The sequence below is a fragment of the Candoia aspera genome, chromosome 1 (assembly GCF_035149785.1).
Source record: "Candoia aspera isolate rCanAsp1 chromosome 1, rCanAsp1.hap2, whole genome shotgun sequence".
In the NCBI taxonomy this organism is placed as follows: domain Eukaryota; kingdom Metazoa; phylum Chordata; class Lepidosauria; order Squamata; family Boidae; genus Candoia; species Candoia aspera.
Window position 1 is genome coordinate 227,992,943 of NC_086153.1, and position 24,801 is coordinate 228,017,743.

The 24,801-nt window shown below is 42.1% G+C and overlaps 1 protein-coding gene across 2 annotated transcripts in view; it reads left to right on the forward strand.

Annotated features, from left to right (window-relative positions):
* The window catches only part of ASIC4 (acid sensing ion channel subunit family member 4), a 265,892-nt gene that overhangs the window by 215,377 nt on the left and 25,714 nt on the right, over positions 1–24,801 (forward strand). The window lies entirely within an intron of this gene.

The following is a 24,801-nucleotide window of genomic DNA, read 5'->3' on the forward strand; positions in this document are numbered from 1 at the left end:
CGAGCACATTAGACCTTCCTTCCCAACAAAACAGTCTGCATAGTTACACAGTGGATCCCTGATGATCTTAGTTCCACAGACTGAAGTGAAGACCAATGCCAAACATAATGTCTCTGAGTCTGTATGGGCCAAACCTTGCCTTACCAGGAGAAATTATATGAGTCAAAATTAGGAACCAGGGCACTGTCCAATACAGCAATGAAAATGGTCCTTCAGCAAGAACTAGGCTCTGATGGAGCAGCTTATAGATGATTTTGTGCTTGACCCCATTCTGACCTGTCTTTCAGCCCTTGATTCAGAGCATGTGAGGGTACTTGATGTCCTGGTCAAGTGGCTACCATGCTTCTGCCTTGGCCTAAATCTGCACATACTGCTGCCTTTGTTTCTAGGACATCTGGAGGTAATTTTAGCAGGCCTGAAGTGGGACAAAGCAGGACACTTTAATTGTCCAGTGTCTCATGAAATAGGCCATCTCCCAGCTGTTAGTCTCAGGAAGGCTGTTGGCATCCTCCAACTCCCCTAGTTATCCTACAAATGGGGATGGGATAGCAGTACAGTACTTGAGTTTGCTTCTTTTTCTGGATTGGTCCTACTTAAAAGGTTCACCCCAATATAAACTCCTAACAAAAAGCCTTTTCCTCCTTCCTAAACCCAATGAAAGGCCTTTCTATTTTGAAAAGGAATGTATAGGATTGATTGTTGTCAATTAACTTCTTTTGATTCCTCAATTTAAGTTCCTTGTGTTTCTAGTTGCCTGATTAGTATGTATAATCAGACTGTGACCATATGGTGTGTATGTATACTAATGATATAATTATATTCTTGCTCTGCATCCCCATCTTTCTGAGCTTTGGCTGATTAGAATGCAAGATGGGGCCTTTCCTGTTGTGGCACCCAAGCTGTTAAATGTCCTCCCTAAAGAGTCTTTGTGAGCAGTGTCCCTTGTGAGCATCAGGCTTTCCTCCCACTAGCTTTGAACTTGCTGTTTGTCCTACTTTTGTTTCTTTAAGCACTTTCTTTAAGTACATCCCTTGGGTGGGAGTCTTTTTAGGTCTGAAAAGTGGGGAGAAATGATCTTATAAATAATATTAATCAAGCAATCTCAGTTTTGTGGAAGAGCAGCAAACTTGGCAGATGTAACCCCCTTAAAGAGCCTGGTCTCCTGACTGTCACTGAATGAATGCTTGAATGTGCCAGTAGTTAGTGTAAGGGGGTTCTGTGAACCTTTGATCGGAGAGTCTGACAGCAGGTAGGAATGAGACAGAGATGGTTGCATATCTCTGTCCTTTTCTAGGTCCTTTTTTAAAAGAAGCATTTCCCTTTCATTGCAAGCAATGGGAAATACTTTATTTAGACCAGTCAAATGGCTGGTGTAAATTTATTTCCATGCAAGAGAAATTGTGGGAGTTATGGGGCCATAGAGTCCTTTGGATCCTTAGCCCCTCCTGCAGTGCACCCTACTTAATCCTTGACACATCCGCTTTGGGGCTTCCTAAGGTCAAATGTCCCGGCCTTGGAAAGCGCCAGCTATAGAAGCTGGTAGGGAGGCAATAGGGAGGAATTAACATTGCCTCTGGAATTTGAGACTGTATGTCTGAAATACCAGCTGCTGGGGAACAATAGAGAAAGAAGACTGCCATCCCTCTCTGACCTTCCAGGACTCATCTACTTCACCAATTTATGATGCAGAATTCTGGAATAGCTAAGGCCTCATCAGCAATTCTGATGTTCTTCTAAGAAAGTACCAGATTTGTTGCAGAATGCTGGGAAAGCCTTTAGCCCAGGAGAGGTCAAAAAAGTCACACACCAAGCATTTCTATAAAAATAATTTATTTACAGAAAACAAAAACAAAAGCAAAACATTTAAAGGACTTAGCTCCCTTTGGAGCAAGCCTTGCTGAGCTACATTTCCAGCAGAGAGAAAAAGAAGAAGTGAGAAGACAAGTCCGGGCAGGATTCTCCCCTCCCCCAGGCTATTTGCATGAAGCACGTGAGAGGAGACAATCACTTGCAACCTTTCACCCGGCCAAATGATTAGGTATAATAGTAGCTTAATCTGTTAGTAGGGAAACCTTAACACTCCCCTTTTTACACTACAGATTAAGATGCAAACCAATCTCCTCTGACTTTATATGTCTTTCCATTCACATTACCATTATCTCCCCTTTGGTTTAACAGAAAGCTACCATTCTTCTTCCTGTGTTTTTCCAAACCTAGGTAATTGGTCACAACTCCAAGGCTTTTTAATATGAAATGGCTTTTCATGCAGGCTTCAAAATCAAGCCTTTGTTTTTCTGTTGATGTGAATAGCAGCAAATCATCAACATAAATGCACAGATACATACAGCCTTGTTTGTCCTTCTTCATATATACACAGGGATCTGCTTTTCCTTTTTCAAAACCAAAATTCTGCAGTTTTTCATCTACTTTTTGGTTCCAGGATCTAGCAGCTTGTTTTAACCCATAGATTGACTTCTGCAGTTCACAGACTAGATTCTCCCCTTTTTCATAGCCAGGGGGTTGCTGCATGTATAATCTGTGGTCTAAATCACCATAGAGAAATGCAGTTTGAATGTCATAGTGGTTAACTGACATTCCCTTGAGTGCAGCAACTTTTAACAGTAATCTAATTGATTCACCTTTAGTAACTGGTGCAAAAGTCTTGTCAAAGTCTAAATCTTTCCTTTGAGTGAACCCTTTTGCAACCAACCTTGCTTTATCTTTTTGGATTTTGCCATCAGCATCCCTTTTCAGTTTGAAAACCCACCTACAACCCAGACAGCGTTCATTGGGAGGTAGATTTACCAGTTTCCATGTTTTATTTTCTTTCAAGGATGCTAATTCCTGTTGCATGGCAGAATGCCAATTTTGTGCAATCTCAGGTGGTAAAGCATTCACTTGTTCTAAAGACTCAGGTTCTGTGAATATGTGAAAAGCCTTTACTGTTTCAGCCTGAAAACGTGATGGAGGAACGCCTTTATTACTCCTCTGAGATCTGCGAGGTAATACAGGGCTTAAATTTTGACTCCTATCACTTTCCTGAGAAGCATCTGTCTCATCAGACAGATCTTCAGTTTGCTTTTCTGGTTTAATGTCCTCATCAGGCAAAAGATCACCATCAGCAAGTCCTTGCTGTTCTCTTGTGGTGGTCAGTTCAACTGGAGAGCTAGAATTTAATCTCCCCCAGTTTTGTTCAGCAAAAGATGCGCTTTTGCTAATTATTAATTTCTCTCCCATTATGAACCTGTAGCTCCTCTGGCTTTGTTCATAGCCAACAAAGATGGCTTTCTTTGTTGTGGGGCCTCCTTTCCTTCTCTGCTGTTTTGGAATGTGAACCCATGCAGTGCTACCAAACACTCTAAGATGGCTTACCTTTGGTTTCACACCATAAAACAAATGGAATGGAGTGTCCTGAATCATAGAGTTATACAACCTGTTCTGAACATAACAAGCAGTCGATATAGCTTCTCCCCAGAACTTAAAACATAATCGTGAATCTTTTAACATGCATTCCATCGCATTTTGCAAGGTCCTGCCCTTTCTTTCAGCAACACCATTTTGCTGAGGGGTGTACGGGTTAGAAAGAATTTGTTCTATCCCCTTTTCCACTAGGAACCTTCTGAATTTGTGAGAAAGGTATTCTCCTCCTCTATCACATTGGAGTGCAGATACAGGCCTAGGGAATTTTCCATTTGCCCATGTCACAAAACTTTTAAATTTCTCAAATGCCTCATCTTTATGTTTTAAGATGTAGATAAATGTGTATCTTGAGAAATCATCAATGATGGTCATTGCATACCTTGCTTGTCCAAGACTTGGAGCAAAAGGACCAATAATATCAGATGTACAATTTCCAAAGGTCTAGTTGTAACTCTGTCACTGTGCTTACTCACAGGAGCTTTTAGTGTTTTGCATTCTTTGCAAACTACACAATCTAAGTATTTATCACAGGGTTTTATCTTTAGGTCAGCACACAGCTGTGGCATTTGTGCTATATACTTGATATTAGCATGACCAAATCTCCTGTGCATCAGGTGTACACATTGGTCATGATATGGTGTGTTGCCAACTGCAGCCTTGCAGCTTGGCTTCCTTGCATTTTGCACAATGTACAAGGAGTCTTTTAACATACCAGTAGCACACAATTTCCCATTTTTACGTATCTCACAACCATTTTTCTTAAATGTTATGATATACCCTGTTGCAGCCAATTGTGCCACAGATAAAAGGTTTGATTGTAAATTTGGCACATACAACACACCTTTTACAGTTTCTCCTAAGCAGGATAAATACAAGTCACCTTGTCCCATAATTTTGGTGACAGACCCATCAGCCAAAGATACACTTTGTCTTTCAGTTTTAGACAGTGACACAAAAGAGCTTTTACAATTACATAAATGACAACTGGCCCCAGAATCTAACACCCATACATCAGAATTACCCTTCTCAGCAACCTGTGCAATCTGGGTTGTCTGAAGAGCCTTCTTCTGTGTTGCCATTGTGTTCTTCTTCTTTGTCTTTCTACTCTTGGGTCTCATGGCACAGTCTCTTTGCAAATGTCCAGCTGAACCACAAGTGAAGCATCGCTGGCTTGCTAGTGCTGTGGCCTCAGGTTCCTTTCCCTTCTTTTCCCTCATTTTCTGGTCTTGCAGCTTTCCAGAAGAGATGGGGGGGGATCTTTCCTCTCTCTTCTCCCATTCAGCGAGTAAGCGCTGTGTAACATACGATGGGGTGAGGTCTGCTTCAGGCATAGCCTCCAGGGTACAAATCAGCGTGTCCCACGTTTCATTCAGTGAGGACAGGAGGATATAGGATTTTGTGAGAGGTGTAAATTCCATTCCTCTCTCCTGCAACTCAACATACAGCTGCTGAATAAAATGCAGGTGCTCAGGAAGGCTATCTCCTTCTGCAAGGTAGGCTCTGTACAGCTTTTTCGTCAGAGTAACTTTACTCCCTGCTGTTGCCTTTACATATAAGTCTCTCAAAGCGTCCCAAAGTTGCTTTGCAGACTGCATGCCTCGCACGTGGACTAGCTGATTGTCCTCAACTCCCAAGATAATGGTGGCTCTAGCCCGCTCATCCTGTCTCAGCCATTCAGCATTGGGATTTTGGGGGGATTGCTCACCAATTGGCAGCCAAAGATCCTCTCTGCGAAGATACATTTCCATCTTCAGGGCCCAATTCAAATAGTTGGTCTCTGATAGGCGCTCCAGAGGCATCGCTGAGGGCTGGGAGGTAGCCATGGCTTCTTCCTTCTTTTGCAAGTCACCTCAGCTAGCTTCTAAGTCCTGCAGACCGGCAGTTGCTGGAAAATCTCCAGGTGGCTCCAAAGAAAATCTTCACAGGTCTTTGCTACCTGCCTTTAAATTGTGCATGAGGTGTGGAGCTGACCTCTCTTTTCTCTCTGGGTTTTACTGCGTTGTTTACTGGGCCCATAACCTGTTGCAGAATGCTGGGAAAGCCTTTAGCCCAGGAGAGGTCAAAAAAGTCACACACCAAGCATTTCTATAAAAATAATTTATTTACAGAAAACAAAAACAAAAGCAAAACATTTAAAGGACTTAGCTCCCTTTGGAGCAAGCCTTGCTGAGCTACATTTCCAGCAGAGAGAAAAAGAAGAAGTGAGAAGACAAGTCCGGGCAGGATTCTCCCCTCCCCCAGGCTATTTGCATGAAGCACGTGAGAGGAGACAATCACTTGCAACCTTTCACCCGGCCAAATGATTAGGTATAATAGTAGCTTAATCTGTTAGTAGGGAAACCTTAACAAGATTCTCAGCATATCTAAAATGACTGTCCTATTTCAAAGATACACTGTTTAGAGGAAAATCTCCTCCTCCTTTTGGATAAATACAGGGTCTGGATACACTATATAAGTACAGGGGAGAAAGTCTGTACGGTCATCCTGGAGCATGAGCCTCATTTTTTCCTGAGATCAGCCTCACAGTCGCCATCCTCAAGGTAACAGGTTCTCTAAAATAACATCCTAAATAGTTATCCAATCCCATGTTCAAGGAAGGACTGTTCCAATATTTGGAGGAAGAAAATGTGGGTTACTGAAGATTTCTGCTACTCTAGAATGATTCAGCAGTAGCCTGAGAGGACAAAATGGGGTATGGAGAACTAAATTTCCCAAGACTTTGAAACATAGCAAACTGTATCAGGGTTAAGACGGAGAGGAATTCCTTTACAAGGAAAAGTTACAACACTGATAGCTATTTGATTTAAATGGGGGGATGATGAAGGTATATGCATAGAGTGAAGAACGTGGATAGGGAAAATGAATATTCCTCACAATATTCAAACTCAGATGCTCTAGAAAAGCTGTGTGGTAAGAGATTCAGGACAAATAAAAAGTACTTCTTCACACAGTGCATAATGAATTCTCTTTTCTCAGAATGTAGTAATAGCCCCCAAGTTATATGATTGAGAGAGAGCCTCAGCCACAGAAGCTCATTGGGTGTCTTCAGGCCGATCACTTTCTAGTCAGTCCAGCCTACCTTACAGGGTTGTTGTGGGGAAAATAAGAGGAAGGAGCACTATGCACACCACCTTGAGTTCTTTTGTGAATGGTGAGCTTAAATCTAATAATAAAATAGATGTGCAAAGCATTCAAAGGGGGCTTTTGCAAAGAGTGCTGGCTTGAATGAAGTGTCCCTCCCTGAAGTAGTGACATCCTCCAAAAGTCTTAGCACAGCCACACCAAAGGCTTTCCTGGCCATTGCTATGGGCGCATGCTTGCACAGCCACTTTGCCAGCAGTCTGAAGGAGATTCGTGCCTGCAGACTATATAGAAAAGGCTCCCCAGCAGCCATGTTGAGCCTTCCAGAGGATGTGGCAGCTTCAATACTTGAGTGGTGTTTCACTACAACAGTGCAGCCATGTGATGGAACAAATGCATTCCATCTAAAATGTGAGCAAATAAAAGGAACAGAAAATAATTAAACCATTCATATGGGAATATGCAGGGAAAGGCCATGTGAAGAGTCAGTCTTGAGCAGGTGCCTAAAATAAGTGTTTGTAGATGCCTCACAGATTTCAAGAGGGAGAATATTCAAGAAGGAAAGGGCCACCACTGAGAAGCCATCTGGGTGGATCACTGTTTCTCAACCTTAACATGTGTGAACTTCAACTCCCAGAATTCCTGAGCCAGCATAGGAGTTGAAGTCCACACTTCTTAAAGGAGTTGAAGTCAACTATGGGAGTTGAAGTCCTCACATCTTAAAGGTGCTAAGGTTGAGAAACACTGGTATAAATGATGCTCTGCAGTTTGATACGTGCAGGACAGGAGGATCTCTCTGGACATTTTGAGCAATCAATTCAGTCTGTATTGCCAGAAGCAATTGGTCAGGTATCCCACTCCAAGATGTTGAAGGTCTTGGGTATCAAGAATAACACCTTGAACCCGCCTTAATTTGAGGCAGAAAGGGCAGTTGCTTGAACGGGGGTCTACCATGTAAAGGGTGAGGGGGCTTGCTTAGCAACCTGGCCACTCCACCAGTTGCAGCTTCCACACTCAGGAGAAGGGCGTAGTCAGACAGTACACATTACAGTAGTCTAGATGTTAGGTTACCAGAGCGTGAACCATTCCAGCTAGAGAATTAAACCACTTTGCAGAGAATAAAGCAAGCAATGGCCCCCGTGCCAGCAGCATCAGAAGCAAGAGGCCTCTGAATATCATTTGCTGGGGGAAAGGAGCAGAACGGGCTGCCAGGCTCATGCTGCACTTGTGACCTTCACAATGGGGAACAAAGGACTCACCTAGGCCTTCAGTCTGATCCAGCCAATGCCCTAATCTAGCTGTTGTACAAAAAGCAAAGGGAGACATGGATTGGAAAGAGGAGTTTGGCCTCAAGGCCTTTGCTTCTCCAGTAGCTGGCCCAGCTGCCGGCCTCCCACCCCAGAGGCCCCATTTGAGTAAGCACGGCTGCCATGAACATAGCCCACCAGCGGGGTTAAATCAACCCATTAGGCCAAAGCTCCCGGCCAAATGACGTTTCCTCTCACCCAGCACAGCCAGGAACCACCACCCTCAGCTCTGAGAAAAACTAATATAAAGCTGCCCTTGTGTGAAGGGCCTGATGGTATCAGGGACAGCGCAATAAATCTCAATGGAGAACACGTTCGCTGAGACAGCCACAGCCACAGAGCGATGGCTCAGCTAGTCCACACTCCCAGGCTTTCTTGCTGCCAACTCCTTTGGAGGCTACCAAATCGCTATCCTACTGACCATATCACACCCCCCCTCAAGAAACAAAGCCCACTCCGAGCAGCTGCACTAGCACGTGTGGCTACTCCTTGCACACTGCTCTGAGCTCCTGGCACACACATAATGTTCAGATATAGCCTTCACCCCAGACTGTTTTGCGGCTCTGGGATGATGAAACCCCAAAACCAGCATGGGAGTGAGTGGGGAAGATGCCAGGATACCTAAAGGGGAAGGAAACAAATCTTGTTGATTTCCTGGCTACAGTGAGCTCCTTCAGACAGATAGTTTATCTGTAGATTTGAGGGGGGCACCTTGGCTTAACTCTTATGCAGAGATCACCCATGAATAGATACAATGCTATATTTCTACCCAAGTATTCCTTCTTCCAGCAATCCACAAAAAAAGCATGGCATACAGGTATTTCCCTAGTGATATGTATCTCCCATACATATATTTATGTATATATTGGTGAGATATATTGCCTTTCATAGAGGAAGCATACATAGCACTCTCTCGTCCCGTTTTCCCCACAACAGCAACTTTGTGAGGTAGGCTAGGCTAAGAGAAAGTCACCCAGTGAGGTTCCATGGCCAAGGTTGGACATGGGTTTGCTAATTACAAATTACACCACATATTCACACAAATGAACATATAGAGGCTGAGAGGACTATTTCAACATACAGCTGTAATCATCGTACACATGACCATTATACAGTATGTACGTTCTCTGGGCTATTCCTGTGTGATACATGTGAAAGACCTCATAGTTCTGGCAGTTCCATTCAAACATAAATCTATGCCCTCTTCCTTTCCAGCGTTCTGTTCCTGTCCCATCATCAGCCCATTGTAAATAGATACTGACTTCTGTTATGTGCATGCACACATGTGCTCAGACATGTAGATCTCCTGATCTGTGGAAATGCCACAAAAATCCCTATCAGTAGAACTTCGTTTTTTTTCTTCCCCTCCCTGGTTTTCCACATGTAGTCAAAACTCTTTTTGGGAGAGATTAGAAAGCTACTGATCTGGTCAGTGTTACTGTTTAAGAATCTGCTGCATTTATTTATGGCATAGATAAAATGGGCTACTGAGGCACAGTTAGTTGCAACTCTTGGAACAATTGATCTGTGTATTCAGAGGTGGGGGGGAGCATGCATAGCTTTTATAGACGTAACCCTGTATGGTTCATTTTATATCCATCCATCCATCCATTGAGAGAGAGAGAGAGAGAGAGAGAGAGAGACTTAATGCCCAGCATGCTATTCTGTCATTCTGCAGGACTTGAAAATGGGGGGGGGGGTGTCAGTCTGTAAACATCTACAATATGTAAATTAGCAGTGCCATCTACTAGCAAGTACTGCCACCTGCTGACTAATGTGGAGATTTTGTATGAGCCTAGGTTATTTGTGCCAGAATCTGAAACTAAACAGGCTGGAAAATGAGTTAGAAGGGGGCATGCAGAATAGCAGTGCGGAGTTTGTTTTCATGGTCAGTCAAGGAAGTGTCACAATCTCTGCATTTAGTAATCCATCAATATTTGTTCCCCTCTGCCTGGTTTTCTCACATAAACCCTTTATGTCAGAAACCCATATGTTCATTTTTGGGTGTGGGTTCTCTCTGCACTTGAGCAAACAAAATGTGATTGGAAGTCTCACTGTAAGTTTCTTCTTTAAAGGGCAGTTATAGTTTCTTTGGAGCAATTATACTGAGAGACATTTGGATAAGGATGTGAGAGGGGGGAAACTCTGTTGCTCTTAGCTTGCAATCCCACCATAGTACTCATATGGCCAGAATTCCAGCACATGAAATCATGCAATCACTATGCACTAAGATCTAGTACTTATTTGCATGTTGTGTGATAACAAATAGTCTCTTCTGAGTCGAGCTTGACTTAACAGTGATTTCACAGACATGCCCATGATGTTTTCTTGGCAACAATACAAAAATGGTTTTCAGATCTTCCAGAATGTTTTTTTTCAAGTTCCCAGTCTAGTCTACAGTCGTGGATCTTCCAAGTGGTCTTCCATCAAAGTCTGGCCATGCTTAGCTTTTCAAGATCAGCCACTAAGCAGAATTAGCCCTGGTTAATACTTAGATAGGGCACCTTCTAGGAGTTCCAGGACTGTAGACAAGACTGAAAAGTTGAAAAAGCCAACCAGAAGACAATTACATTTACAAACAATTTCCATTAGACTACCAATAAAATTACTGTACATGGATATAGTCATTAGGAATTGAACTCTCAAGTCGAGACTGCCTTTAATTATTATGGAGTGGAAAACATGGAGGCAAAATGTTTAAATAAGATGCAGAGCAACTCCACAGGGTTCTAGTGCCCTGGCATCACACCCAAGGGATTCCTAACCAGTGCATCTTTTGCATGTAGTGCTAATATACTAACAATCTGTGGTTTAGGAAGTTGCAGAGAAATGTGTCTACATGTGAAGGGGCCAATATTCTGGTTACAAACCCTGTTAGATATGATATGGGGATACCAAGAAAATGTTTTATGTATAGCCTAGGCGTGGCATGCATCATAGATTACTTTAAAAAGCACACATTCAATACATAGATGTTATTTTTGCTTTTTAGTCCATATAGGAACCAATACCAACCTCCTATTAAAACTGATGTGAAGCCCAGTCTGAGCTAGTGTAGTATAGTAATTACTATGGATTGAGGGCAACCTCTAATATTTGACCTGGAGGCCCCATCCAGTTCTTCAAACCATCCTTGATAGTAATCCTTGGTATTAGGATATGATCACTCTGGTATCATATCCTAATATTTAGTTATGTACATAAAACAGAATAAATAGACACAGGAGTAAAACTGTGGGAAATATAAAAATAATTCAATAAAACGTCTCTGCATAATGGATATCGGCTTGCAAAAACAGTAAGCTTCTATTATATTGATACAAAGGTTGCATTTTCGAAGTCCAGAAGTCCTAGTCAAAACCATCTGCTTCCACCTTGTTTTCCAAGTCATATCATGGATGCAAATTAACAGTCCCTCCCAAAGGATGCATCATAGTCATAGCCACAGTCCATTAGCAAAGCCAATGTTTCTGAATACAAGATTTCTTTGTTTCTAAAGACTTCAAAATGTAGCATGAATGGATGAACAAAAATTTCTAACTCTAATCAATCACAGGTGTTGAGCATTCAAATTTTGAGAAAGTAAACCACCAGATGCCCAATATCCAACCCATTTAGGGTTTAAACAGTTTGGTTAGCACTGCAAAAAGGAGATCCTCAATATTATGGACAGTTTAATAAAGCAGTGGAGCAATCTAAATACAAAGCTGTCAAGGAAAAGATCTGAATTTGATGGTTCAGCATTACAGTACAGGGTTGACTCTGTTGCTCGTATAGCCATTCACATTTAGCAAAATACAATATTCAAAATGTGCTAATTATTAAAACGGGAATCCCATATAAGAGATTTAAACTTAAACACAGTGCATGTTTAGCATTGCTGGGCCCTCCGTTTTCACCCATTTAATTGGGTTTCTTAAACTTGATTCTCCAACTATGCTTAGCAAAATAGAACATAGCCAACTTTTAATAATTAGTGCAATTATAAAATTATGAATAATTAATATAATTCCATCTATTTTTTTTCCTGTGATCCTGGATTGGTGGCCACATGATACCAACTACGTATAAAAGGAAAGTAGACCAAGGGTGTCTTGAGTTCCCCTGAAATTTTGATAATCCTAATGGAAACCCCCCTCCCCATTATCCTGGTGAAGATTCAGTGGCAAGAAATGGTAACTGAGTGTGTTGGAAAGAAAACTGACAAGGGTTAGAAACAGGAAAGACAGAGAAGAAATTACAGATCTAAAAAGACAGCATGAAGCACTTCATTGTCTGGATAGGTCATTTGCTGGTTTACCTGCTGACAAGCCATTTTAAATGCCCCCAGAAATAGAACTGAACCCCGTATAAAATCTCAATGGAGATTTTAATGTAGCTGGAAGTGGATGATTTAACCTAGACCAGAAAGTCCCCCAAAATAAATACCATACTGCTTTTTTAAAAAACTGGAAATAACTGACCATTTCACATGGTTGTCTCAACCTTGTGGTCTTTTTCAAAGTATATCATATCAACTTTATTACTATGATTTTGTGGATTCAAATATGAAAATTCAAACAAAAAACTCATAATTCCAAGAGGAAGAAATAAATATAAATATTAAATACAGAAATATTAGTACTTAGACGCAAATGGATACAGAAATGAAAAGGAATCCAAATACACCAGGATCCACATAAAAGTAGTTGGCAGTACTCAGGAATTTGCTAGCATTACTTTATGCTCGAATACATTCTTTCTCTGCACACATACACTCATGCGCGCGCACACATATTGCTACTACTACTGTTGCTGTTTCTGAGACTTGATAGTGTCTGACTTAAACAAAAGAAGAATTATGTGGCCATCTTGGAGAGTTCACATTATGTAGAAGTGAACCCAGTTTGCCATCAAGTATACACTGTTCAGGAAGCTAAAGTTAATTGTGGTTCCTTGATGGGTTTACCTACATGCTATATGATAGTGCCTTACTTATATACACTAAAAGAGGCATAAGGCGATTAAGATTCCACTACTTCCTATTTGATGAGTTGCATCTACCTTTTTTTTTTTAAGAATTAGATTGAAAGTACGATCACCAACTTTTGCTTCTGATTTTTTTTTTTAAAATAGTTGCCTGCCTATAAAGGCTACACGACCAGTTTGGGAAGTAAATGTGTTGAAAGCACAGGAACCCTGTCAGAAATAACCTTTGGCAACCCCAGGTGAAAAGCTTGAGTATTTTGGCAACTTATAAAGCCCAGGGCAGATTTTCAAAACAGGCCCTTGGCCTGACTATTTGCATATGTCACTTACTCCTTATTAGGCAAAGAAGGCACCTGAACAGTTCATTGTATCCAGGCTCCTTGAAGACCTCTGAACCTGGAGGATTGAAATGCTGCCTCCTACAGCTTGGAAGGGAAAAGAAGGTTAAAAACAGAAGAGGCTGGTGCTTCTGCAATGCTTAATTACTGAGAGAGAGCAGCTCGAATTGTTGGCTGTAATCAATATTTATTAATTACCACAATTAATTGTGATGCAGAATTAGGGCACTAATGAGTGGAGTATGTAATCAGGAAGGGCTTGTTAGTCAACCTGCAAGCTAGACAGGGGGCACGCTGGCAGGCAGCCACTTCAGAGCCTCCAGGAGTGACAGGAACAACTGAAAGTGACAAGAAGGGCTTTGAGTAGGGAGGGAAGGAGGGAGGGAAGGAGGGAGGGAGGGAGGGAGGGAACAGGGTAACACCAGCAGGCTGCTGTACAAAAAGACTATGACAAGTGGAGTTTTGTTTTTTGTTTTGTTTTTATGGTGCTCTGTGATCCACGTTAGGCCCAAAGCCGCCTGCTTCACGGGCACTCTCACTTTAGTGAAAAAGTCAGATGTAATTGCCCTTCATCCTGTCAGGATGGGATGAGCTGAGCTATTGACATTTTTGTGCAATGTTACATGGGAAGCTTTTAATAAGACATCTCTGGCAGGCTTTGTCTTCTCTGTTCTTTATGAAGTAGAACATGGGGTCTTCTGAGTCACAGATCCCTTTTCAAGTAGAGCGATGGTGGAGTAGTAGGAGTCAATTGTTGTAGTAAGAGTCAATATCTGATGGACCATATCAATTCCAAGAGTTTCCAGAGATTCAAGTACGTGCCCATCACAGCCAAGGCTTTGGCAGAGATCTCTAGGATGGCATAGCGACACCTAGACCAGAGGTTCCTCTCCAAACATTTCTGGTGTATGAGTATCATCTGTGGCTCCGTGGCCTTTTTGATCAATCATTATATTCTATATTGTATCATGTTGGTCTATTTCTGTTCTGTCCCCCTGTGGGCAATAAAAATATTCCCCCCCCCTTTCCTAGAGATTGTTTTTCCTGAACTTGACTTTTCCCAGATGTTGTCAGCTTTCTCTCAGGGGTCTGTTTTAAATGCCAGCAGCCTTGCACCATTCTGGTTTGGGTGAAGCAGGATGGGTTTTGCCAGGGAAGAATATATGGGCAGGAGGAGGTATTTAATCCTTGTTACATTGCTTGGCTTTTGTCTCACAAATTCTTCTTGGGCAGTTTCTCTGGAAGCAAGTTCCAGAAGAGAATCAATGTAAAGTTTGGGAGTCCTCCTGGACTCACAGCTTCTATTCAACTCTGCCCAGCTCCTGCTTCACTCTTTGCACAGCTACAATGTGTACACTAGTTATACCCTTTCCAGGATCAGAAGATACTGCTCACAGTCACTCATGCCTTGGTCACCACCAGAGTAGATTACTGTAATGTGCTCTTTATGGGGCTGCCCTTGAAAACTCCAGCTGGTCCAAAATGCGGCAGCACTAGCAGTTATGGGCTCACCATGTTACAGCTCTGCTTCATGAGCTGCACTGGCTTCCAGTGTGCTTCTGGGCACAATTCAAAGTGCTGATCATCATCTATAAAGCCATTTATGGCATGGGGCTGGGTTATTTGTGGGACTGCCATTCTCCAACTGTTTCTACCCATCCAGCAAGAAGGGGCATGCCACAGGTCCCATCTATCAGGCAATATAATCTGGCAAAACCTAGGAAGCAGGCCTTTTCAGTTGCAGCACCTGTCCTCCAAAACACCATACCCTGCAAGTTCCAGTTGGCCCTGACTCTGCTGGCATTTCATAAAGCCTTGAAAATGTGGCTGTTTTCCCAGGCATGGAGGTTGGGAAGTTAATGGGGCTATTTATTTATGGCGGCTTGTCTTCAGCTGCCTTGGTGTATATTTATTATCATTGTGTATATTTATTATTATTGTTTGGCTGTATTGAGTTTATAATCTTAGTTTAGCTACCTAGCATTCCTGTGGTGAGATGGGCAGCCATATAAATGGATTTAAACAAACAAACAAACAAGCTGACTCTAGCTGCTGCAAACAGCTGTAAGCACTTTTGGTTTTTGCAGGGGAAAATCAGCTGTGCCCAATAAGTGGCAAAACAAAAGACAATAAAGAACTGAATAAAAGGGCTGGCAGATAAGTCAGGAGTCAGTTACACTGGGCATTGTGACGGGATGTTTTATTTTATGAAGGGCATGCAGGATCAACTGGAACCAACAAGGGAATTTCATACTTAAACCTAGCAGTTGAGATGCAACCCATGGGGCAGGTTATCTGAAAATACAGGGCACAGATGTGCTGTCTGTTCTATCTGATTACCCTTGTGTAATCGCTGAGTGTGGAACCTCAATGGAAGGTCACTCTAGGCAATTCAATGGACAAATCATATGGCATGATGTGTGCAATTGCCTCCTCCCCAACAGCACTCCCTCCCTGTTATCACTTTCAACCCTCTGTTACCCAAAATATGAAATGATATTTAAAAAATAAAGGGCAATGGGAGAGTGTTGACACTGGAATCTCTCCCTCCCCTTGTTAATCAGAGAACAGCTGAAGGCATCTGGCACAACTGGTACATTGTGGTGGAATGAGTCATGGGTCCTCTACAGAAAGCAACATGCTACTTCAGAGAAGAATTGTTTTTTCCCCCCCAGGTACAGCCTTGGAGAAGTTGTAGGACCCTTTAGTTTAGGGCTCTGCACTGCCTGTTGGCATCTGCTGAACTGTTGTGAATACACCCGTATCCTGCCCAAATGGATCCCTTCTTGTGTCCCACTTAGATGGCTCCATGGCCCTGACCACAATCCACTTCTTGTGTGTGATGAAGCTACATGGGCTGCTTTACAGGAGCACTGATAGTCATTGACACAGATACTTAATGTGGACTGGAATGCAACCTTTTTAACATCAGTGGCACTGGTCCACTGAATGCAGTGCTTGCATTAGCCTCTATTATTTAACATCTACATGAAGCTGTTGGGGGAAGTCATTCATTGGTTTGGCCATCCAACTGTTCATTTCCATCCCATGCCAACTTGAGGAAGCAGCAGAAATCCTGATGTCTAGAGGCTTTTGTGATCTGGACAGGAAAAAACGAGCAAAGGCTGAATCCTTGCAAGAAAGAGGTGCTGTTTGTGCAGAAACCATTTGGCACCTTACTTGTCCCAGCAATAATTCTGGGATGTGTTCTCTTGAAGGTCAGTGATCTAGGGGTCATCCTAGAAATGGCTATTGCTGATAGACAGGTGGAGGCTGTGGATAGGGGGATCTGTGCAGCTGCAGACTTTCCTGGAACTTTATGGCCTGACGATGATTACCTGCTTTGTGGACTGACTACTGCAGTGCACTTTACATGGACCTGCCTTTGAAGACTACACAGAAGCTGACTGTGGCATCCTATTTATTAACTGGTACTAATAATAGTACTTAATAAGTAGTATTTAAACTGGTTTAAACAGAATAACACCTGTCTTGTAGGAGCTTCATTGGTCCAATTCAAGGTGCTGTAAAACAGTGCCTCCAGTGTCCATCACAGACAATCTCAAAAGGATCCCATGGTCAATGTTATTGACAGCTTCTAAGAAGTCTAAAAGGTCCAGGAGGAGCACACTCTCCACATCCATTTCTGGCACAGATCATCCACTAGGGTGAACCTTTACTGAAACAAATATGTGCCATAAGAAAAGGGAACAAATGAAAGTATGGATTTATTTTGCTCAATCTCCATGTAAAAAGCAGCACAGTGATCCTTATCTTTGTTAGGTGTTGCACTGGGGTGGAAAGTTGGTCATTTGATTTTAATGATGTAATCTAGAAATAGCAAGTCTCTTGCGAAGTGCCCTAAAAGAAGAGGGATAAGATTATTTTCTAGGAGATGATAGAGCTTTGGTCATTTGTATAACTGATTTTCACTTCAGTCCCTTCCACTGTCCAATAGAATACTTCACTTGTGATCCAAGCCATTGCTGGTTCTCATTGATCATTAGACAATTGGCTTCAAGTCTGTGCAGTTGAGCTGCAGAAGAAGTATGTCACTGGGAATAGCCTGAAGCTTTTGCAATGAGGGTGTTTGCTCCTCTGAGCCACTTAGTCCTTACTCCTACGTGATGTTGTAGTTGGTCTGAAGTAACTGGGTAGAGAGTCACTCAGAATATGTCTTTTTTACAGTAAGGACTGTAACAGCCAGTATGTAGGACAGACAGGCAGAAGACTAGCAGAGCGCATCCACGAACACCAACTAGCAATCAGAAGACACGATGAGAACTCCTTAATCTCACAACACATGGACAGACTCAACCATAGTTTCAACTGGGAAGCTGTGAGCATCCTAAACCAAGCCAAACCCAAAAACGCCATAGAATTCCTGGAAGCCTGGCACTCAGACCAAGCAGCCATCAACAGATACATAGAGGTAAACAACAGCTGCATACCATTCAAAAGAGACAATAGAAAAGCCAAAAGACCAGGACGCTCCCTTGCCAGCAATCAACACCCAGATATGCAAAGATTAACACCAGGATTAACACCAGATGAACAATCAAACAGCACAATATAACCCTAATCAAGGAACAATTAACTCAGGCAATCAACCAAGCAGCAAACAACAGCCCAATCAAAGAACTCCCAAGGAGAGAACAACACCCCTACCAACATAAGCAGGACAAACCAAGGTATATAAACAGAGAGCAAGGCCCACTCCCTTTTCCCACTGAAGATGTTGCCTAGTCTGGCAATGAAACATCTGCAACAACAAGGCTCAGAGAGCACCAAGGACTCCACGTGTCTTTTTTTCTTTTCAGTATCAGAAATCTTGTTGCAGATACCTTAGTATGGGGGTTCTTTATGTTACAGTGTCCTGCAGAGGGGATGTTGGAAAAGCAGCCTCCAGAGGCTGGTCACATCCTTGTGCTCTCCAATTGTTTGTGGCTGGGGCTGATGGTACTGTGATCCAAAAATGTAGAGTGAACCAAATTCCCTACTTCTGCTGTAAAGTATACAATATTTACACAATCAACCCAAGTGGGTGCTTATTAACTACTATTGCCAGGAGGAGTGAAAAAATAGCAGAGCAATTTATATCAGTATTAGGGAATGGGAGTATTCTGCCATCATTTGCTGCTGGTCCTCTTCCAGCCATCCAAACATTGGCATGAATATCTGTCCTGAACAAGCCAATACACATGTTCATGGGACTGGGATTCTCAATCACTTGGCACACAATGGCTCAATCACAAGGAAGCCTTACATGCAAGCTGACGCTTCTTCTGTACAGAAGCCACACCAATAAGTAGATGGTCATGACCGGATCAGCAGTGTCCCTGATGCCAGGCCAAGAGTACAGTGCAGCTGGATTCCCTAGTAAATGTGTTTGTTGCCACTCATGAATTTTGGTTGTGAATGGGACTCATCTGGATGGATGTTCAAAGCACGGAAAGGTGAACATTCTCATGGAGCAGGAGAGGGAGAAATGCAAAGGTTGAACTGGGAGCACAAAATATTTGGAGGGCTGTGTGATAAGAAAACACATTTATTTGATCAGAAGTGGCACAATGCTTATTTTGGGAATAAATATACTTCAGAGTCTTGTGGCCATCAAACCAAAGTGATCATTCTTATAATGAGGTTCTCTCCTTTCTTAAAACTTCTTTCAGCATAGTGTTGCAGTTATGAGATGGTGGGATGAATATTTATTCCACCTCTCATTTATGCAGAGGACCAACAGACTATAAACACTTAAAATTTTATTTAGCAGTAACATTGTATGAACAGATAGCATAGGACGTGAGTTTTTTTCTTTTCAGAATCACATCAATGAACTCCTCTGGGCTTATTTACAGAGCAAGGGCTACCAATGCCAACCTTTTCTTTTGTTTTATGTCTACAGGTTATCTGCTTTTACTTTCCCTTTTTTATTCTGTGCCCTATCAACTGAATTTTCTGATAGCCTCCCTCTCTAAATTCCCTTAGCTCCCTGCCTTCCTGCCTTATAAATAGGTGGCCAGTTAACCTTTACTTGTTTTAGTGAATGCAAGAAATTGACCCTTTCATCACAGGCTCCTGTTATTTTTCATTCTGAAATTATGACTCCCAGTCCTGGGGACCAGGATGCTATGAATTGTACACTTGGGTCTCAGGACATGGCTTAGACACTGTGGCTTGGGAAGAAAATCCATGAAATATAAGCTAAGCTTCCATTTCAGTTCTGTTTTCTTGGCAATCAATACTGTTTTCTCCCTAGTGTCTGAACAGCATTTCTATTATACCTATTATCTCTGTTAATAAACCACCCATTTGTTTTGACAAAAACGACCGTCTCTGTATAGCTTCACATACTGGGATGATCAAAGCATTCTGTGTATCTTGATTCCACAGAGAATAACAAATCCTAAAATATTCCTGATAGATCCCCAAGAGTTCAGAGATCTGGAAGATTAGACTGATGGTGACTAAGAAAAAAGGGAATTGCTTTAAACTGATTAGCTTTAGCATCCTGATAGTATTTGATGAGCATCAAAAGAAGGAATGGTTTTTCTAGTTTGTTTAAGGAACTGGCTGAACTTCTTGGGGGTCCAAGATACAGAAGCAACCAACATCACACCTTGAGAGATATCAGCTGCCGGATTTCATATTGGTTCCACTCTGATTAGAGTCCCTCCCAGACTTGCTACTGAATTCTGGAAATCGCTATATTCTTTGATTTCCAGCACCATTTCTCTCCCCTTCTCCACCCCCAGGCTCAAAAAAATCAGATAGTTGCTCCAATGTATACTATAAAATTACAAAAGCTGCTGGATCACATCAAAATTGTAAACCGCCCAGAGTCCCTCTCTCGGGGGGAGATGGGTGGTGGCAAAATTTCATAAATAAATAAAATCCTTTCTAGTCCCATGTTTTTGTTGCAGAGTGCTGGAAAGCATTTGGCCCAGAGAGATCAGAAAAATCACACACCAGGCATTTCTATTTAAAAAATAATTATTTACAGAAAGCACAAAAACGTATTTACAGGCTTGTGCATTCACACACACTCAGAGTTGAGAGCAGGAAGCTTACTCAGGCTGCAAGGCTAAAAACTAAACAGAAGTCCTGCAAGCTGCCTTCCCCTCAGGCAATGCAACTATTAACACCTAAACTGAGGACAATTAAATTCAACCTCTTCACTGGGCCGATGCTTAAGGAAGTACTTTATTACCATGGTAGCCAAGAGCAGAAAAAAATGCCAACACTCCCCCTTTTTTTATGCTAACGAGTAAGACACAAACCAATTTTCTTTGTCAACTCTGTATGTCTTGGTAGAGCAAGAGATTTGGTTAAAATATCAGCAACCATGTCTTTTGATTCACAATATTTTAACATTATTTCCCCTTTGGCTATCATGTCTTTGATATAGCGATATCTAATATCTACATGTTTTGTCCTATTCTTGCAGGCTTCAGATTTTGCCATAGCAATGCAAGCTTGATTATCCTCATAAACAGTTATAGGCTGGTTCACTTCCATGCCCATGTCTTTTAACAACTGCTTAAACCATATAACCTCATTACAGGTTTGTGCTAGAGAATAAAACTCTGCTTCTGCAGTGGAAAGAGCAACAAGTGTTTGCTTTCTAGAATGCCAGCCTAAGTTTGACCCAGCAAATTGAATTAAAATCCCAGAAGTGGATTTCCTGTCACTGACATCTGCTCCCCAGTCAGAATCAGCAAAAGCCTGCAATTTCTTTGTTCCGCAGGCATTTAGCTTCAGGCAATAATTCCTTGTTCCTTGCAAATACCTCATTAACCTCTTCAATGCTGCTTTTCCAGTAGATGTAGGCTTCTCTACCTGTCTACTTAAAATGGCCACAGAATTTGAGATATCTGGGCGAGAGTGATTAGCAATCTACAGTAAATTTCCATGTTTTATTTTCTTTCAAGGATGCTAACTCCTGTTGCATGGCAGAATGCCAATTTTGTGCAATCTCAGGTGGTAAAGCATTCACTTGTTCTAAGGACTCAGGTTCAGTAAATATGTGAAAAGCCTTTACTGTTTCAGCCTGAAAATGTGATGGAGGAATGCCTTTATTACTCCTCTGAGATCTGCGAGGTAATACAGGGCTTAAATTTTGACTCCTATCACTTTCCTGAGAAGCATCTGTCTCATCAGACAGATCTTCAGTTTGCTTTTCTGGTTTAATGTCCTCATCAGGCAAAAGATCACTATCAGCAAGTCCTTGCTGTTCCGTTGTTAGATCAACTGGAGAGCTAGAATTTAATCTCCCCCAGTTTTGCTCAGCAAAAGAAGCGCTTTTGCTAATTATTAATTTCTCTCCCACTATGAACCTGTAGCTCCTCTGGCTTTGTTCATAGCCAACAAAGATGGCTTTCTTTGTTGTGGGGCCTCCTTTCCTTCTCTGTTGCTTTGGAATATGAACCCAAGCAGTGCTACCAAACACTCTAAGATGGTTTACCTTTGGTTTCACACCATAAAACAAATGGAATGGAGTGTCCTGAGTGACAGTTATACAATCTGTTTTGTACATAACAGGCAGTGGACATTGCCTCTCCCCAATACTTAAAAGATAAATGTGAATTGTTAAGCATGCATTCCATCGCATTTTGCAAGGTTCTGCCCTTTCTTTCAGCAACACCATTTTGCTGAGGGGTGTAAGGGTTAGAAATAATTTGTTCTATCCCCTTTTCTGCTAGGAACCTTTTGAATTTGTGAGAAAGGTACTCTCTTCCCCTATCACACTGGAGTGCAGATACAGGCCTAGGGAATTTTCCATTTGCCCATGTCACAAAACTTTAAAATTTTTCAAATGCCTCAACTTTATGTTTTAAGATGTAGATAAATGTGTATCTTGAGAAATCATCAATGATGGTCATTGCATACCTTGCTTGTCCAAGACTTGGAGCAAAAGGACCAATAATGTCAGAGTGTACAATTTCCAAAGGCCTAGTTGTAACTCTGTCACTGTGCTTACTCACAGGAGCTTTTTGAGTTTTGCACTCCTTGCAAACTACACAGTCTAAGTATTCATCACAGGGTTTTATCTTTAGGTCAGCACACAGCTGTGGCATTTGTGCTATATACTTGAAATTAGCATGACCAAATCTCCTGTGCATCAGGTGTACACATTGGTCATGATATGGAGTGTTGCCAACTGCAGCCTTGCAGCTTGGCTTCCTTGCATTTTGCACAATGTACAAGGAGTCTTTTAAAATACCAGTAGCACACAATTTCCCATTTTTACGTATCTCACAACCATTTTTCTTAAATGTTATGATATACCCTGTTGCAGCCAATTGTGCCACAGATAAAAGGTTTGACTGTAAATTTGGCACATACAACACACCTTTCACAGTTTCTTCCAAGCACGATAAATACAAGTCACCTTGTCCCATAATTTTGGTCACAGACCCATCAGCCAAAGATACACTTTGTATTTCAGTTTTAGACAGTGACACAAAAGAGCTTTTACAATTACATAAATGACAATTGGCCCCAGGATCTAACACCCATACATCAGAATTACCCTTCTCAGCAACCTGTGCAATTTGGGTTGTCTGAAGAGCCTTCTTCTGTGTTGCCCTTGTGTTCTTCTTCTCTGTCTTTCTACTCTTGGGTCGCAAGGCACAGCCTTTCTGCAAATGTCCAGCTGAACCACAGGTGAAGCATCGCTGGCTGGCTGGCACCTCAGCTTCGTTTTCTTTCTTTTCCCTTGTTTTCTGATGCTGCAGCTTTCCAGAAGAGATGGGGGGGGGATCTTTCCTCTCTCCCATTCAGCGAGCAAGCACTGTGTAACATACGATGGGGTGAGGTCTGCTTCAGGCATAGCCTCCAGGGTACAAATCAGCATGTCCCATGTTTCATTTAGTGAGGACAGGAGGATACAGGATTTTGTGAGAGGTGTAAATTCCATTCCTCTCTCCTGCAATTCAACGAACAGCTGCTGAATATAATGCAGGTGCTCAGGAAGGCTATCTCCCTCTGCTAGGTAGGCTTTGTACAGCTTTTTTGTCAGGGTAACTTTACTCCCTGCTGTTGCCTTTACATACAAGTATCTCAAAGTGTCCCAAAGTTGCTTTGCAGACTGCATGCCTTGCACATGGACTAGCTGATTGTCCTCAACTCCCATGATAATGGTGGCTCTAGCCCACCCATCCTGTCTAAGCCATTCAGCACTGGGATTTTGGGGGGTTTGCTCACCAATTGGCAGCCAAAGATTCTCTCTGTGAAGATACATTTCCATCTTCAGGGCCCAATTCAAGTAGTTGGTCTCTGATAGGCGTTCCAGAGGCATTGCTGAGGGCTGGGAAGTAGCCATGGCTTCTTCCTTCTTTTGCAAGTCACCTCAGCTGGCTTCTTTGTCCTGTAGACCGGCAGTAGCTGGAAAATCTCCAGGTGGCTCCAAAGAAAAATCTTCACAGGTCTTTTCTACCTGCCTTTAAAAATGTGCATGAGGTATGGAGCTGATCTCTTTGCTCTCTCTGCGGTTTTACTGGGCCCATAACCTGTTGCAGATTGCTGGAAAGCATTTGGCCCAGAGAGATCAGAAAAATCACACACCAGGCATTTCTATAAAAAAAAAATATTTACAGAAAGCACAAAAACATATTTACAGGCTTGTGCATTCACACACACTCAGAGCTGAGAGTGGGAAGCTTACTCAGGTTGCAAGGCTAAAAACTAAACAAAAGTCCTGCAAGCTGCCTTCCCCTCAGGCAATGCAACTATTAACACCTAAACTGAAGACAATTAAATTCGACCTCTTCACTGGGCCGATGCTTAAGGAAGTACTTTATTACCATGGTAGCCAAGAGCTGAAAAAAAATGCCAACAGTTTTGCTTCTCAGTGACCAGCTAGTAAACATGCCCTCAGACTCTCTAAAGACTGTAGTGTTCTTTGTCTCTTATGTGGCTATATAATTTCATTCCTCTCTGGATTGTTATATAGGTAGTCCTCGTTTAACAACCATTCATTTAGTGGTGGTTCAGACTTACATTGGTGCTGGAAAAACCGACTTACAACCTGTCTTCACACTTATGACTGTTGCAGCATCCCCATGGTCGAGTGATCATGGTTTGGGCACTTGGCAACTGGTTCACATTTATGATCATCGCAATGTCCCATGGTCATGTGATCACCATTTTCAGCTTTCTCAGCCAGCTTCTGGCAAGCAAAATCAATGGGGAACCATGTGATTCACTTAATAACTATGTGGTTCACTTAACACCCGCAGTGATTTGCTTAACGGTCACCACAAAAAAGGTTGTAAAATTTGGTTGGATTTGCTTAATGACCGCTTTGCTTAGCAATTGAAATTCTGGTCCCAATTGTGGTCATTAAGTGAGGACTACCTGTATCCATCTCTCTTTTATGATGTGATAAAAGTAGCCAAGAAATAAACATTATCAGGCAGGACTGGGGCTCTCCAGATGTCTGTCTCTCTCTCTCTTTTTTTTTAAAGGAGAAAGTGGAGGGAAGGAAAAGAAGAACAAAAGTTTCTTAATTATAGCCTCCATCATCGTTGACGATTAGTTGGCTGAAGCTGATGGGAATTAAAATTCAGCAATATTTGTAGCATCATACATTTTTCCTTCCTGATGAAAGACAGGTGTAAACAGAGTGAAGAATGGACCAGGATTAGAATAGCAGAGTATTGTTACAGATGAAGGGAAGTTTTCCC